General features: G+C 39.2%; 1 protein-coding gene across 6 annotated transcripts in view; it reads left to right on the top strand.

The window, feature by feature from the left end:
* Positions 1 to 2892: 2892 nt before the first annotated feature.
* Positions 2893 to 14480, top strand: part of CHL1 (cell adhesion molecule L1 like) — a 272185-nt gene continuing 260597 nt past the window's right edge. For 5 of the 6 annotated variants that reach the window (XM_072598646.1, XM_072598649.1, XM_072598645.1 and 2 more), the window contains exon 1: positions 2893 to 3051. The gene's annotated coding sequence lies outside the window, so the exon portion shown is untranslated. Of the gene's footprint in view, positions 3052 to 3692; positions 3827 to 14480 lie in introns of those variants that run through there. The other variant, XM_072598644.1, reaches the window with a different exon arrangement.

Below are 14480 nucleotides of genomic sequence, written 5' to 3'. Positions count from 1 at the left end.
GACTGACTGATCTGAAGTTTAATAATGTGGTGTTTTGATGGACTTTTTCTAATTCAATATATTGGACCTGTGGTGCTATTGGTAATTCCTGAAAAAGGAAATTTCAGCTACTTTTCAATTCTTAGAGTTTCCTGGGGCACTGAAAGTTCAATGACTTTTCCAGTGTCACAGAATCAGTATCAGAAACCTGGGTAATGGTCTTACAAAGTCTGAAGCTGATATTTATGTCATGTTGGGTTATTTATTATTATTATTTATTCCAAATGGAATAATAGAAAAAAATAAATGAAGGAAGGAAGGAAGGAAGGAAAGGAGAAAAAGAAGAGTAGAAGGAAGCACTTTTAAAGTGCTTACTATGTGTAAAGAGTTGTGGTAAGCACTTGAGATATATATATATATATATGTATATGTATATATACATATATGTATATAAAGAAGGCAGTAATGATAAATGATCTCTTACATTTTATAGAGCAATATAGATTTGCAAAATGATTTGCATACATTATCTCATTTGATCCTCATAACAATCCTGTGAGAGTTTGTGTCTCATTTTACAAATTAGGAAATGGACTTCCAGAGATTTTACATGACTTCTCCAAGTCCATACAGCTAGTATCTGAGTATCTGCAGTATGTGAGGCAGGACCAGAACTATAGTAGCTCTATATTAAGGTATTGATTTCCCTACTGCCCTCCCCCACCCCCCATTTAACTCACACATCAAAGGCTTATGAGGTCATTCCTTTTACCTTCATAACAAACCCTAAAGGAAATATTTAAAGCTTCAATTCTTCCATATTATGGGGTTTCTATATCTTGGAGTGGTTTCCCACTTTGGGTGATATTTGAATTCAGGAATAAATCAATGCTTCTATTTTTAAGCAAATAAGTCAGGCAGAAAATGAGCCCAGTATTTAGGTGGATCCTTGTTAGTACAGTCATACATGACCAGGCTTGAGCCCATTGCTTTCTGGCTGTTAACAAAGAATGTGGTTAAACTCCTGAGCTTAACTTGACTTTTAGTTTCTTTTGTAGAGTTTGACATTGGGAAATGTTTTCCTACAGGCATAATATTTCCCTTTGTACGGTCTATATTTAATATTCTGTCTTAACTTCCTCTTCAGAAATCATCTCAGATGAATAATTATGCCCCAGGAAAAGAAGTAACCCCCCCCACCCCCACCCCTCCTTCAAATTTAAGCCTGGGCCAAATTCTGCTCTCACTTGCATTGCAGTTTGTCTAGCATAGTGAGCAGGAAATACACCCACTAAGGTTAGTAATTATTGAAATGTATAACACTACTTATTAATTTTTGAAATCTCTCATTCAGTTGCTTCAGAAGCAGGACCCTGAGTGGTTTCTCAGTTGTTCTGTATGCTGGAATCCTCTTCCCAGGCTTGTTCAGGTTTCTAAAGGATCGTTATTGTTCAGTGCACTGGAGGAGAACAGAAATTGGAAGGACAATCTCACAGTCACAGAGAAGACAAAATTAGAAGTCTATGATTCCTTAACAACCAGTCAGGACTTAAATTGGATAGAATTTTTCCTTTTTAATAAGTGGCTAGTTAAAAAGGTCAGATTAAAAAAAAATCTTTGCTAAAAAACAAAGAGAAAAGGGAATTGAATAATTTTTAAAGTGAAAGCTTGTAAATAATTCCATGTCAATTTCAAGATTTTAAAAGCACCTGACCATGCAACATGGTTGTTGTCTTCGCCATTAGACTCTTTGCGAGCAATGATAACTGTATTGTTGCCTCCTCCTACTTTGTTGTTTTTCTATCATTTATGACAGTACCTTGTACATGGTGGGTGCTTATTGAATGCTTGTTGCCTGATTCACTGACTGATTGAGGACAAGGTACATATTTTAAAATGATACATAATTAGATGCCAAAAATTCTCAGATCCTCAAGATTAAAATGTGGACCTGGAGAATTGAAGTCTACAAAAGAACCACATATTGCACAGAATAACATGTTGCCTCTGGAAGTTTCAAAAATGTGAGGGTTTATAAGTTTGGAATATAATGGCAAAAAGCACCTTTATTGTCTGAACAGTCATATTTTAAAATATAAAATATTACAGCATACCAAACCCTTGATGAGAATTGTCTCTGTGTGCATATATGTATATACATATGTGTGTGCATATGTGTATGTATGCATGTATATGCATATATTTTATGTATGTGTGTATATATATATACATACATATATGTGTATATAGCACTACCTTGTATATGTGTGTGTAATAGGTAGTGCTAAATTCAGCAGCCTTCTGAAATGTAGCAATAGCTGTTCTGCCAAGCTTGATAGAAGACCATCTGGGATAAACATCGAAGGAAAACCAATGGGAGAACTTGAATTGTCTTTCTTTCACCTGCTCCTCCTAGCTGAGCCCATTTGCAGCAAAAGAGAGTAAAGGTCCTTTTAGGATCATATAGATATAGAAAAAGGTGGGAAAAGTTCAGGACTCATTTTTATTGCATTTCTATGAAAGAAAAGCCCTAAAGCTAGGTTATCCAGTGACTGGGAGACGGGAAAAAGGAGGCAATTCCTCGAGACTGGATGTTGGAGGGATGGGTGAAGTAGGGGTGATTGGAGGGAGAAAAGGGAGAAAGACTGCTGAATAAAAAAAAAAAAAAAAGGAGAGGGAAAGGGGTGGGGGTGGCAGGCAAAGCAGAAAGGGAAGGCGGGGGAGGAAAAACCCAGGAGAGAGGACGACAGGAGAGGAGAAAGGGAAGTGAGACTGCCTTGGTTCTGAGATGAGAGGGAGTGGACAGGCGGGGAGGGGTACCAGGCGGGACGGGAGCTGCCGTGTCTAGTCTTGTGCCAGCTACGGGAGGGGGTGAGGCGGAGTCTCCCCGACGGATTCGCGTGCTGCCAGCCTGGGAGAGGTTGGTTACTCCCCGAGGAGGAGCAGCGGAAAACAAGAGGCTCTTAACCCCGAAGTCAGCCTCCCTCCTTTCTGCCCTGAGCAGCTGGGGTGGCAGAAGAACTTTCCTTTGGGGAGGCACGGAATCTGACCTCGCCCAGGAAGGCCAATGAGGTGTGTTGGGAGAAATGGGGGTGGGGGTGATCTTTCTCACTCACGGTCCTCTCCCCCTTCTTCCCTACCCCGCTATTTTTCTTCCTCCCCAGACCCTAAAGTATTCTTCTGTCAAGAGACTGGGTGGCGATTGTGTGTGTGTGTGTGTGTGTGTGTGTGTGTGTGTGTGTGTGTGTGTGTGTGTGTGTGTGTGTGTGTAATTCACCTCACCAAGCTGTCTTTCCCAAAGTAGGGAATTACGTGTCTGGAGTATTCCACCTGCCTTCTTCCATTCGTACCTTTTTCTCCTCACTTCCCTGATCCTACATCACCCCTTCCCTCCATTACTAAAATTTAACTTAATATTCCTGTCGATCAGGTGGGTGGAACCCCTGTGGGGATCCCTCCCACTTATCACCCTCCAACTATTTGGGGCTCTCTTCAACGATCCCCAAGCCCTCCCTCCGGTCATCTAGCTTTCTGGAAGGGGTGGAGTGCACAGGCTCTCAACTGTCCCTTCTTTCTGCCCCCTAGGTGAGCAAAAGCTTCAGACGTGTGTGTGTGTGTGTGTGTGTGTGTGTGTGCATGTGTGCGTGTGCGCGTGAGAGAGAGAGAGAGAGAGAGAGAGAGAGAGAGAGAGAGAGAGAGAGAGAGAGAGAGAGAGAGAGAGAGAGAGAGAGAGTTTGAAAGAATTGGGGGCTTGCCGCGTTACCATGGTTCCCTGGAAGCTGTGCCTAAGGACCTAGACATGCCGGTCACGGATGTTCCCTTCTTTTCTCTTTGTGCCGGTTTTTTGGTGAGTGTGTGCCAGTGTGGAGTGTGAATGTAGACGTGTGTATGTGTGTGTGTGTGTGTGTGTGTGTGTGTGTGCGTGTGAGTGTGCTTGAGAGAGAGAGAGAGAGAGAGAGAGAGAGAGAGAGAGAGAGAGAGAGAGAGAGAGAGAGAGAGAGAGAGAGAATCTGGAGAGCTGCTGGGGCGGGGGGAGGGGTGGGTAGCTGGGGCAGTTCCTGTCCCTGTCCACTTCTTGCCAGCCGCACTCTCTCAGCCAGGAGGCGGGGTGGAAAATCCAATCAACTCCTGTTCTTACTATTACTTGGGCCGCTAATAACCATTATCTCCAGGGGGTGGGAGGTGGGGAAGGAGGAGGGTGTGCGGAGCTAAAGTAGAAACGCCGGCAACAAGGAAGGGCAAGTGTCTGGAGAGTGCCCAGCAAGGGGGCCAAGGTACAGAAGAGTGTGTGTGTGTGTGTGTGTGTGTGTGTGTGTGTGTCTGTGTGTCTGTGTGTCTGTGTGTCTGTCTGTGTGTGTCTGTGTGTATGTGTGACAGTGCTTCTACTTGGAGAAGTGGGGAGGGAGGGAGGGACGTGAGAGTTGGGGGTGGGGGAGCAAGGAGCCCTAGTGGGTGACCTGTGGTGGGCAGATAGAGCTGCCCCTGGCTCTCTGGGGAGGCTAAGGCGCTAGGGAGGTTTTTGCATTTGCCCTAGAGGATAGATAAAGGAGGGAAAGGGGTGGGAAGGGTGGAGTGCTTGGGCGAGAGGTGCCCTGGGTGACTCCCCTACGGACCAGATCTAGGCTGGTACAGTGAACTGCTCGGAGATGCGTTCCTTGCTGGGTAAGAGGTACTTGGCAAGGAAATCCCACATTCCTAGTCTCTGCTGCTTGGTCGGTCCCTTGCCCTTTAAACCTTTGACTTGGGCTGCCAGGGGGAAAGAGAGCCAGTCTCAGCCCGCGGGGAACAGCAAAGGAAGAGGCCCTGGGGACCCGACAACTTGGGGAGCTTTGGAATGTGTTCTGTGGCGCACGCTCCTGTGCCTGTGTGTACGCGCCCGCATTCATGAGAGCGCACGAGCCCGCGCCCTGCACATCTTCAGGGACTGGTGGGGAAGGGGAGGCATGGATGCTGAGCTCTGGCACCGGTGGCTCTTTTGGAAGCCACCTTCTGCTCCATCCTGTTCTGTCCCCTCTTTCCTATCTTATCTGAAACCATCTGTCACTGCCACTGAGACCATTCAGATAAAGGCAAGATTCTGGCCAGAACAGATTGATATGAATAAGCTGCTGGACCTGGCAAAGTTGGCACGAAAGGGCATCGGGTAGTATGCCTCAGCAAGCAAGAGGGAGGGGAAACTTTGAGCAGCCCGTACTTGTGGGGGGAAAAATAATTTTAATTAATAAAATAAAGATATTTTCTAGGCCTATGGACTGGAAAGGTTTCCTTGTTCCCATTTTCACTTGCTGCTTTTTGAGTTCAATTTGCCTAATTTCAGCTTCCCCTGATGGATAATACTGGGCTTTGGTAATATTCTTTGGTTCAGATATACATTTAATTTCATTCAGCTCTTTTTGATCCTTAAGTGCTGTAGTGAATTTGCCCAAAGTAGCACAGAGTGTGGTGGTATATGATCATCTCTTGCAAGCTCCTCAGTGTAGTTAGAGTAAATTGAGACAAATGGGTGATAATTTAAAAGAATTTGATTGAGTGTGATTTCTGGGTAGTGTAGTTCATTAAAAATGCATTTCAGACCATTTTGTACCCACTTCACAAAACGGATCTTCAGAATGAGATGGTAAAATCATCTGATGCTTTGTATTTTGGGGTTATTATACTGTCCTCATGGCCTTCAAACAAAGGATTTTAGTGAAAGGAAATAACTGTTTACTTTTCAGCCCACTGGGTGTGTGATTTCTTCTGCATAGACTCTGAAGGTAACACTTCCAGCTCTGTAAAGTTAATTTCAATCATTAAGTCTATTATATGATGTAATACCCCATTGAATATAGCTGTTGCTTTGAAGTTCAATGATCTCATGAAATATAAAGGCTCCATATGAAATCCATCTTATATATTTATTCATGTGGATTTGGTGAATGTCAAAAAGATGATATATGCCAGAAATTAAATATGTATATGGCATATATACATATATATGTATGTATGTGTATATACCCGTATGTGCATATACACATACATATGTATATATACGTGCCATTATCCACTGCTCCCCAGCTTCATATCTTAATATAGGCATTTCTTTGATAATAATTTCAATATAGGCGAATGATTATTTCAGCCACTTTTCATAGTAACTGGCACATAGTAAACCCTGAATAAACACTTTATTCCCCAAATCCTAGAACATAGATCTTTTGGTTTTATCTAAACATTTTATCATAATCATTTAGATATTTTATATTACGGAGGATTTGACAAGGAAAGTATTAGATCGCTAACTTTTTTCTTCATTGGTTAAGGAAAGGTTTCACGTAGAAACTCAACCAATAGAATACAATAAGCAAAGGAATAAGTTAAGGAGAACACCCAGCAAAATCTGATGAAATTGTGCATTTTTTGGTAAAACTGTGGGTATTCTGTGGTGACAGTCCCTCTTGGGAGAAGACTTAATCTTCAAATTGGGGCTTAAAAGGTATCTGAGAGAATTAATGTGACAGCTTGACTTGAGCTCATTTGATCATTTAAATATTGTTTCCCAGGAGCCTTGGCATAGATGTTTCACTTATTGGAAATTATTTTTCACTTTGATTTCTGACATATGACAGAACAAAGTATTCTATGCTGTTTTTACAGTTTTTGAGATTACTTAATGCTTTCCTTAAAAAAAAAAAGTCCATCAGATGAACAGCTTAAATCAGTTAGAAAAATGCATTAAAAAAGCCCTAAAATAGAGAAAAGAAGAAAGAAACAAGCAATCATAGAGCTGAACTGGATTCAGATTTGGGAAACCACTTGACATGCTCTGGTTTAATCAAGGCAAGGAACCCTGCTTCTTCATGAAAACTGTTGTCAATGATTCATTCTATTATTTCTTTAACTCAGTATACAAAGTATTTTTTTTTCAGTTGGAGAGTACTATGTTTTCAATTATGAACATTTTGATTACAGTTTCATTCTACCTAATTCACAGTCTGGGGAGAATGCAATTATTATGGTGATTTACATACAATATGCTAAGTTAAAATAGGTAATGAGGGAAAACATAATGTCTTCTATTCATTCCAGAAAGAAAAAAAAGTAGTGTGATAAGCATTCATTCAAGGAAAAAGCAACTTTATTCATCAGCATCTTAGCACTACTTCCAAGCAATCTGACATAGTTCATTGAAACTAAAAGGCTAACTGTATTAGGTTTCTTTTGCCTTTGCAACCAGGTGGCGTAGTGGATGGAGCACTGGGTCTAGAGTCCAAGAGAAAACTGAGTTGTAATTCAGTCTGGGTCACTTCCTTGCTAGATGACTGTGGGAAATCTCTTAACCTCTGTTTGCCTTATTATTATTAATAATTACTAATTAATTTTTATTAATTATAAAATGGGATGTTAATAGCCCTTTGCTCTCAGATTGTTGTGTGGATCAAATGAGGTGATATTTGTAAAGTGCCTAACTTGTAGTAGGTGCTTAATACGTACTTGTTTCATTCTCTCCCCTCTCAGTATTTGTAGCTCTCAGAGCAGTTTCTGGCATTTAGTAGGTAGGCACTTAATAAATGTTTACTGATTGGCTGACTCATGTTAGCACAACCCATGCTATTTCTTTTCAATTTGAGGGCCAAGGAAGAGGAATTAAGGGGACAAGCCTCTATTTATTCAGATTTGCGTTGTTCCCTCAAAAATTCCTTACATTTGAACTGAAGGCAAGAATCTTTATTTTTCCCTTCTCTAATTTGGGACGACAGTTAACACCTCAAACATTACTAATTACTGCAGTTTATTTTATCATGTTGCTAGTCTAGTTAGTTAATTATAACTTTCCCACAAGCCTCATGGTGAGAATAATGAATTAGGGTAGCATTTTGATCAAAAGAACATCTACCCCTTTTATCTTCTGTGAATACAAGTGTTATTGTGTTACCAGAAGTCACCATCATTTTCCGAAAGGAAAAAAAATGGTCAGGATTCTTTACCAATTTGACTTAGAAGCTGGATGAATGAGTTGAATTGATCAGAAACAAGTGGCTGTGAGCTGCTGGTTGCTTGGTAACCCAACATTATTCTGCAGTTTCTTTGGGTATATTTATCCAGTAAACTAGAAAATTCTGTTTTGTTAAAGAATGTTTTTAACTGGTGCATAAATAGACCATAACCAATGGAAATTTTATGTATTGGGGATTTAAAATAATGCCTATGTGCCTTGCCATTGTGATTGGATAATCAAATGCCAAGAGAAAAAGGAACTCTCTTCTCAGGTTCATATTGCTTAGAAAAGCTTATATTTTTCGCATTTATTCACACTGCCTTGTAGCCATGTGTAGGATCAGTCATCTTTATGGAGTTATAATTATTGAAATCGCCTTGATTTCAGTTTCTTGTATGGTCCTCCACGCCATATGGTTGTCTAGAATATTTGGGAAGGTCTAAATCACCAATCCAAATAATTCAGGCCACTCAAATCTAGCACTTTCATCCCTTTATTTCAATGGATTCATGACTTATGGGTATATCTCTTTCGTTCTCCTATGAAAAATGTCACCTTTCCATATGCCTTTGTATTTTGTGAACTTGTACATATCATTTCATAAATCTGCTTGTATGTTCCTAGCAAATGAGGTCATTTCATTCATTTAACAGTTTATGAATATTTGTTCAGAGTCGGGTTTCATATGCTGTCCTATAATCTTGAAGCATTCCTGTCCCACCCATTTTTCAGATCATGTATGCCCTTTGGCAATATCCTATTTGTGTTCAGTCTTTCTATTTCTTATTGTGTACCTTACACTTTTCATTCAGTTTAAATCATATCCTTAGTGCTTAGCACATTACTTGGCAAATATTAAGTCCATAGGAAATAGTTCTCCAAATTTAGTGCTAAAAATTCCTTCATTCATTGATAATGTTATCTGTCTTGTTAACATACTGAATGATGGAAAGAGAATATAAGTTCAATCCAATCATTTAACTCACTTAGTATGCTTAGGTTGTGCTGATGATTCAGGAATAAATGATCCTCTGCCCTGTAGCACCTTCTCTTCTTTAAGTGGATGCAATAGGAACATAACTAAGAATAATGTGAAGGGGGTGAAGGAAAGATCAGACAAAGAATCCAAGGAAAAGTCTGAGTCAGATGGGATCATGAACCTAATTGGAAAGGCCTCATGGAGGAAACTGACCTTTAGTAGACTCTTGAAGGATAATTAGGGTTCTAAAAGACTGATGAGGAAGGTGTTTGACAGTAACAAGTTGGGGATCATGGAAAGAGTACCACCTTCCCAAAATGATCCAATTTGATCTCTTCCTTTAGTTTTGGGACCAAGTTGCTTGAACAGCAATGTCCAAGAGATATATCAAGGAAGAAGTATGTGCATGCACATACATACATAAATACATATGTACACGCATATATGCAAATATAAACACATATAAGATAAATTAAAATGCTTACACACATTTTACCAATCAACGGATAAATAATCATCTGTTAATTGTTTACCATGAGTCAGAAAACTGTGCTGAATTTTAAGATTCAAAGATAAAAAGGCAACAATCCCTATCTTCAAGGAGCTTTAATTCTATTAAAGGACACAAAACATAGATGTCTAAATAGGTACAACATATATGCAAAAAACATATAAAGTCTTTTTCATATATTTTTTTTAATAAACCATGGTATGCTGAGTCAATAACATTGAATGGACACAGATTTCATTGAAGAAAATCTGCTGTGTTCCACAGACTCAAATGAAATAGGAAAACCTTCCAGGAGAACCCTCAGGAAAGCCTCAGAATCAATAGGGATTGAAGAATGTACAAGAGGAAGGGAGCTTAGGACTCATTTAATCCAGTTCCTTTTTTTTAAAAGTTAAGAATGTGAAGCTATAGATAAGTAGAATAACTTGCCCAAGGTCACACCGTCATGTAGAAGGAATTCAAGCCTAAAATCCCCAGACTTTTCATATTATACTATATTGCCTTTTACCCTGCCATTCCTCTTCTAATCAGTCCTTTATCAGATGGAAATTCTTACATTCTATTATTATCTCGTGATTATTCCTATTTTTAAACTTAAGACTCTAAACACATTTTTATGACTTCGGTGCCCATATGAACATACAACTTCCTGTTATGTATCTCGCTTGATAGTAATTTTCAGGAAATCATTATCTCCATGGTCACATCTGTGACAGCATATTGTGTGATTTAAACATAATCATGGGAGTTGCTGTGTTTGGAGATAGTTTTTGAAGCTGTTTTATTTTCCCTATTGAGCTAAATTATTATTTTGAAATCCAGAAACAAGAGAAACAGAGGAATCATTCATTGTCACACTCCGGCAGGTTTTTGAATGTGAAAAAGCATTCTAATGGAGGAGAAATATCATCAGAACCTAACTATTCCCTTCTCACATGTGCATGCTGATTCCATGCATAGATAATTATTGTAGAGATTTGCTAGAGATGACAAAATTGGCATGTGAATCAATAATTGCTGATTTCTTTTTGCTCATATGTATTTTTTTAGGTAAAAGTATTGTCTATGATTTTTTCCATGAAAAAAATCATTCTGCAAGTGCCTTTAAAATTGTGTCTCCTTCAGTTTTACAGAAATGCAAATTTCTTCTGTATTATTTGGCTAGGTCTACCCACTTTTCCTGATTTTATTGCCTTAACGGCTATTCCTTTAGGGGAAAAAGGGGACTGGCCAATAGAGGCACATTTGATACTATATTGACACCATCCAAATATGGCAATTCTGCTACATGGATGATGAGAATAAATCTCCATAATATACTGTTCCAAGTCACATCTGTTCTGTTTTGTGGCCATCTTTCCAGTGTTAACCACTCATGATCTTGGGATGACTGAGTTAGCTGAATCTAACATCAAGCTTTATGTAAGCTATCATTTTTTTCTCCCCCTCATTGAGATGGTTTTTACTTTTTTTGAGAGCCGGAATTCCTAATAATCTTCTATCAATCTCCTCTGCAATATTTTGCAAATGAGTTTGTACTCTGGTCCCACCCCTGACTGCAATGTTCCAGTATTTGACAAGGAGATACATGTTTGCTAGCTGAGTTGGTTTTTGGGATTACTCAGTTCTCCGCTCTAGTTACTCATATGCAGTGGTTAAAATTCTCTTAAAAGTAGTGATCAAATCACTGTCTTGTGTTTGTTTTCCATGTTTTAGATTCAATATTTTGTTTGTTATTGAGACAGGTGGACTATGATGACACACGGTATGTTTAAGTCTTAGTTCTTCTAATTTGGTATTGAACTTGACTGTTCTAACTTGTCAGTTTCCATGGACTGCTGATTCTGAGCATGGGCAAGCAGGTATTTCCTGGTTACAACTAATATTCCCTTTCATTTGTGTTGGGTTGCTGAGCTGTCATTTTATAATAATAACTAGCATTTATATAGGGCTTTAGGTTTATAAAATACAGGAGTGATTCAGGACTCAAGCCCATTTGCCTCTTCTCAGCGGTGAAGACTGATTACATACATACAAATGTATGTATATGGATTATATGTATATATGTGCATACATGTATGTATAAGCATATATGTTTCTTCACACATAGTATGTGCATATGTATGCATCTATATCTGTATATACAGATATATGTAAGTGTATATGTACATATGTGTGTGAGTAGGTGTGTGTACTCCTTCCCTCAATCTTTCTCAATATGTAACTGAATGCGGTTTCTCTCAGACTTGAATGCCTAAAGACCAGGCTCTATCATCTACCAAAAAATTCTTACAAACTCCTCATCACATTGATTCATTAATCTCTAACTCTAAGGAGAATCTTATGCAAATGGACTTGAGCCCAAGGTTAAACAATCTTTACAACGATATTGTGAGTTAGATGCTATTACCCCCATTTTAGAGATGAGCAAACGGAGGCACAGTGACTTACTCAGGGTTACATAGGTAGTTAAGTGCCTGAGCCAGAATTTGAAGTCGGGTGTTTCTGACTCTAAATCCTATAGACTTGTGTGCCACTGAGCAGCATCTACACATCAAATCCCTGTGAATTCTTCTTGAAGAAAATATTTGTCCTACATAGGTTATACTTCTCAACACTCTACTGTTTTTTCTTTCAAACCTTATTTAGAACCACGTTTTCCAACATAGTTTTTACTACTATTACCTTTGCTTCACTTTGACTTTGAATCACCAAATACCAGATGATGAGATGATTTGTTTAAGAGGGTTTTGTCAAGATCTTCATAATATTCCATTTGACAGGAATAAACAGAAAGGCAAAAGTCAGTCCCTGCTCTCAGAGACCTAATAGGCTAATAGGGTAGAAAACATGCAAACAACTTGGTCTAAAACATGTTCTGTGCAGGAACTGTAAGATGATCTCAGAGGAAAGACACTGATATAAAGGAGAAAAGGGAAATGCTTTTTTATAGATGGCAGGACATTAGCTGAGGCTTATAGGAAGCTAGGACAGCCAGGAGATGGATAGGAGAAGGTAGATAGGTGTAGGCTTATGAAACAACCAAGAAAGCATTCATTGTTGGGAGGAGTGTTTTGTGTGGGGGAATGTCAAGGAAGCCAGTGTCACTAGATCAGAGTAGAGGGAGTGGAAGAAGGTGTAAGAAAAGTGGAAAGGTAGGAGGGGCTAGGTTCTCATGGGCTATAAAAACAAAGAATTTCCTATTTGATCCTGGAGGTATTGAAGAGTCCCTGGAGTTATCCAGTTAGGGGAGTGATGTGTTCAGATATGTGATTAATGCAGACCAGCTTGACAGCTGAGTAAAGAATGGACTGAAGTAGGGAGAGATGTGAAACAGGGATAGAAATTATTGCCTGCTGGTGATGATGCTTTGCACTAGCCTCGTGCTAGTGTCAGAGGAGGGAAGGAAGCATGTGGGAGATATGTTACAGAAGAACATTTTATTACCTATGAGGACTGAGAGATGATGCAAGGATGGCAAGTGACTGAGCAAGTGGTGGTGCCCTTGACAATAATAGGCAAGGTAGGAAGAGGGGAGGGTTTTGGTATATTGATGTTGATATTACGTTTTGGACATGTTGAGCTTAAATTGTCTATGGTACATCCAGTCTGAAATATTTGATAAGCAGTGGAAGCTTCAAGCCTGGAAGCCAGAAGGGAGGTTAAGATCCTATTATATGCCAGGTGCTGTTCTGCCTCCTAAGGATACAGAGATGGTGGACAAATAGATCTGAGAATCATCTGCACTGAGATGATAATTGAAATCATAGAAGCTGATGAGGTTCTTCCTTCCTTCCTTCCTTCCTTCCTTCCTTCCTTCCTTCCTTCCTTCCTTCCTTCTTCCTTTCTTCCTTTCTTCCTTTCTTTTTCTTTCTTTCTGCTTTTTTACAGATGAGAAAATTGAGACATACAAAAGTAAAATAACTTGCCTAGGATTTTATAGATAGGAAGGCCCTTTGAACACAGATCTTGTTGGTTCTGATTTTAAATGCAGTCTTCTTTCACTACACCCCAAATCCAGAATTGTATGACATCTCTTTGAACACACATGTGTGTGTATATGCATAAATACATATACACAAACATACACATATACAGATATATATTGCATATATACACATATATGTACACATGTGTGTATGTGTATGTAAATATAGATAGATAGATGAGAGAGAGAGAGAGAGAGAGAGAGAGAGAGAGAGAGAGAGAGAGAGAGAGAGAGACAGGCAGATAGATATACACCCAGTATTTCTCCACAAATCCAGATAATCTGGACCTCCTCTACATAATTTTTGGCCATACTACAAATCTATCTTTCTGGGCTCCACTCCCCCATTCCATCAACATTTAGCTGGCCTAGTGCCCCACTGCCTTACTTTGTATGCTTTCTAAGGTGATTACCAAGAAAGTCATAAATTACTGAATGCTAATGTGTTAGAAGACAACATTAATGGTTTAGTGTGTTACCCTTCCCATTTGCATTTTGCATTTTAACTGCTTAAAGCACAAGGAATTGCACCAATACTAGAACTTTCCAGCTTTAAGACAAAACAGTAAAGTGTTTCATAGGAGAGATGCTTTGGTCCTCTGCTGATCACTTTGTACCACATTGTTGACCTTGCGGACAGCTTTGCCTTCTAGTCAACATTCCCTGCTCCTAAATATAACATGTTTAATGTGAAATCATGAATGAAAGAAGCTATAGTCAGAAAAGATTCCTCTGTCTTTGTGTGAAAAAGGTTGTTTTTACAGTGCCAGGGAGAGAAGGCTCAGTTCAATTGAACATAAAATAACAGGAGGCATTTGTTAATGGTCTGAATGATCAGAGAGCAGATTGGGAATTAGGAATGTTATCTCATTGAAGACCTTTGCTGAAGGATTGTAAAGGGACAGCCGACTGCCTAGATAACACATATTGATGTTTTATGTATTTCTTTGTCCAAAAAAAAGAGACATCTAGTATTCAAGCGTTTCAGGGAAAGATAAACGCTGACCTTTTCTACATTCCTGTGAAAAATGTATTTGTCTTTTGA

The sequence above is a fragment of the Notamacropus eugenii genome, chromosome 3, assembly GCF_028372415.1.
Source record: "Notamacropus eugenii isolate mMacEug1 chromosome 3, mMacEug1.pri_v2, whole genome shotgun sequence".
Classification (NCBI taxonomy): domain Eukaryota; kingdom Metazoa; phylum Chordata; class Mammalia; order Diprotodontia; family Macropodidae; genus Notamacropus; species Notamacropus eugenii.
The sequence above is the reverse complement of the archived record's forward strand: the minus strand, read 5'-3'. Positions and strand labels throughout refer to the sequence as shown.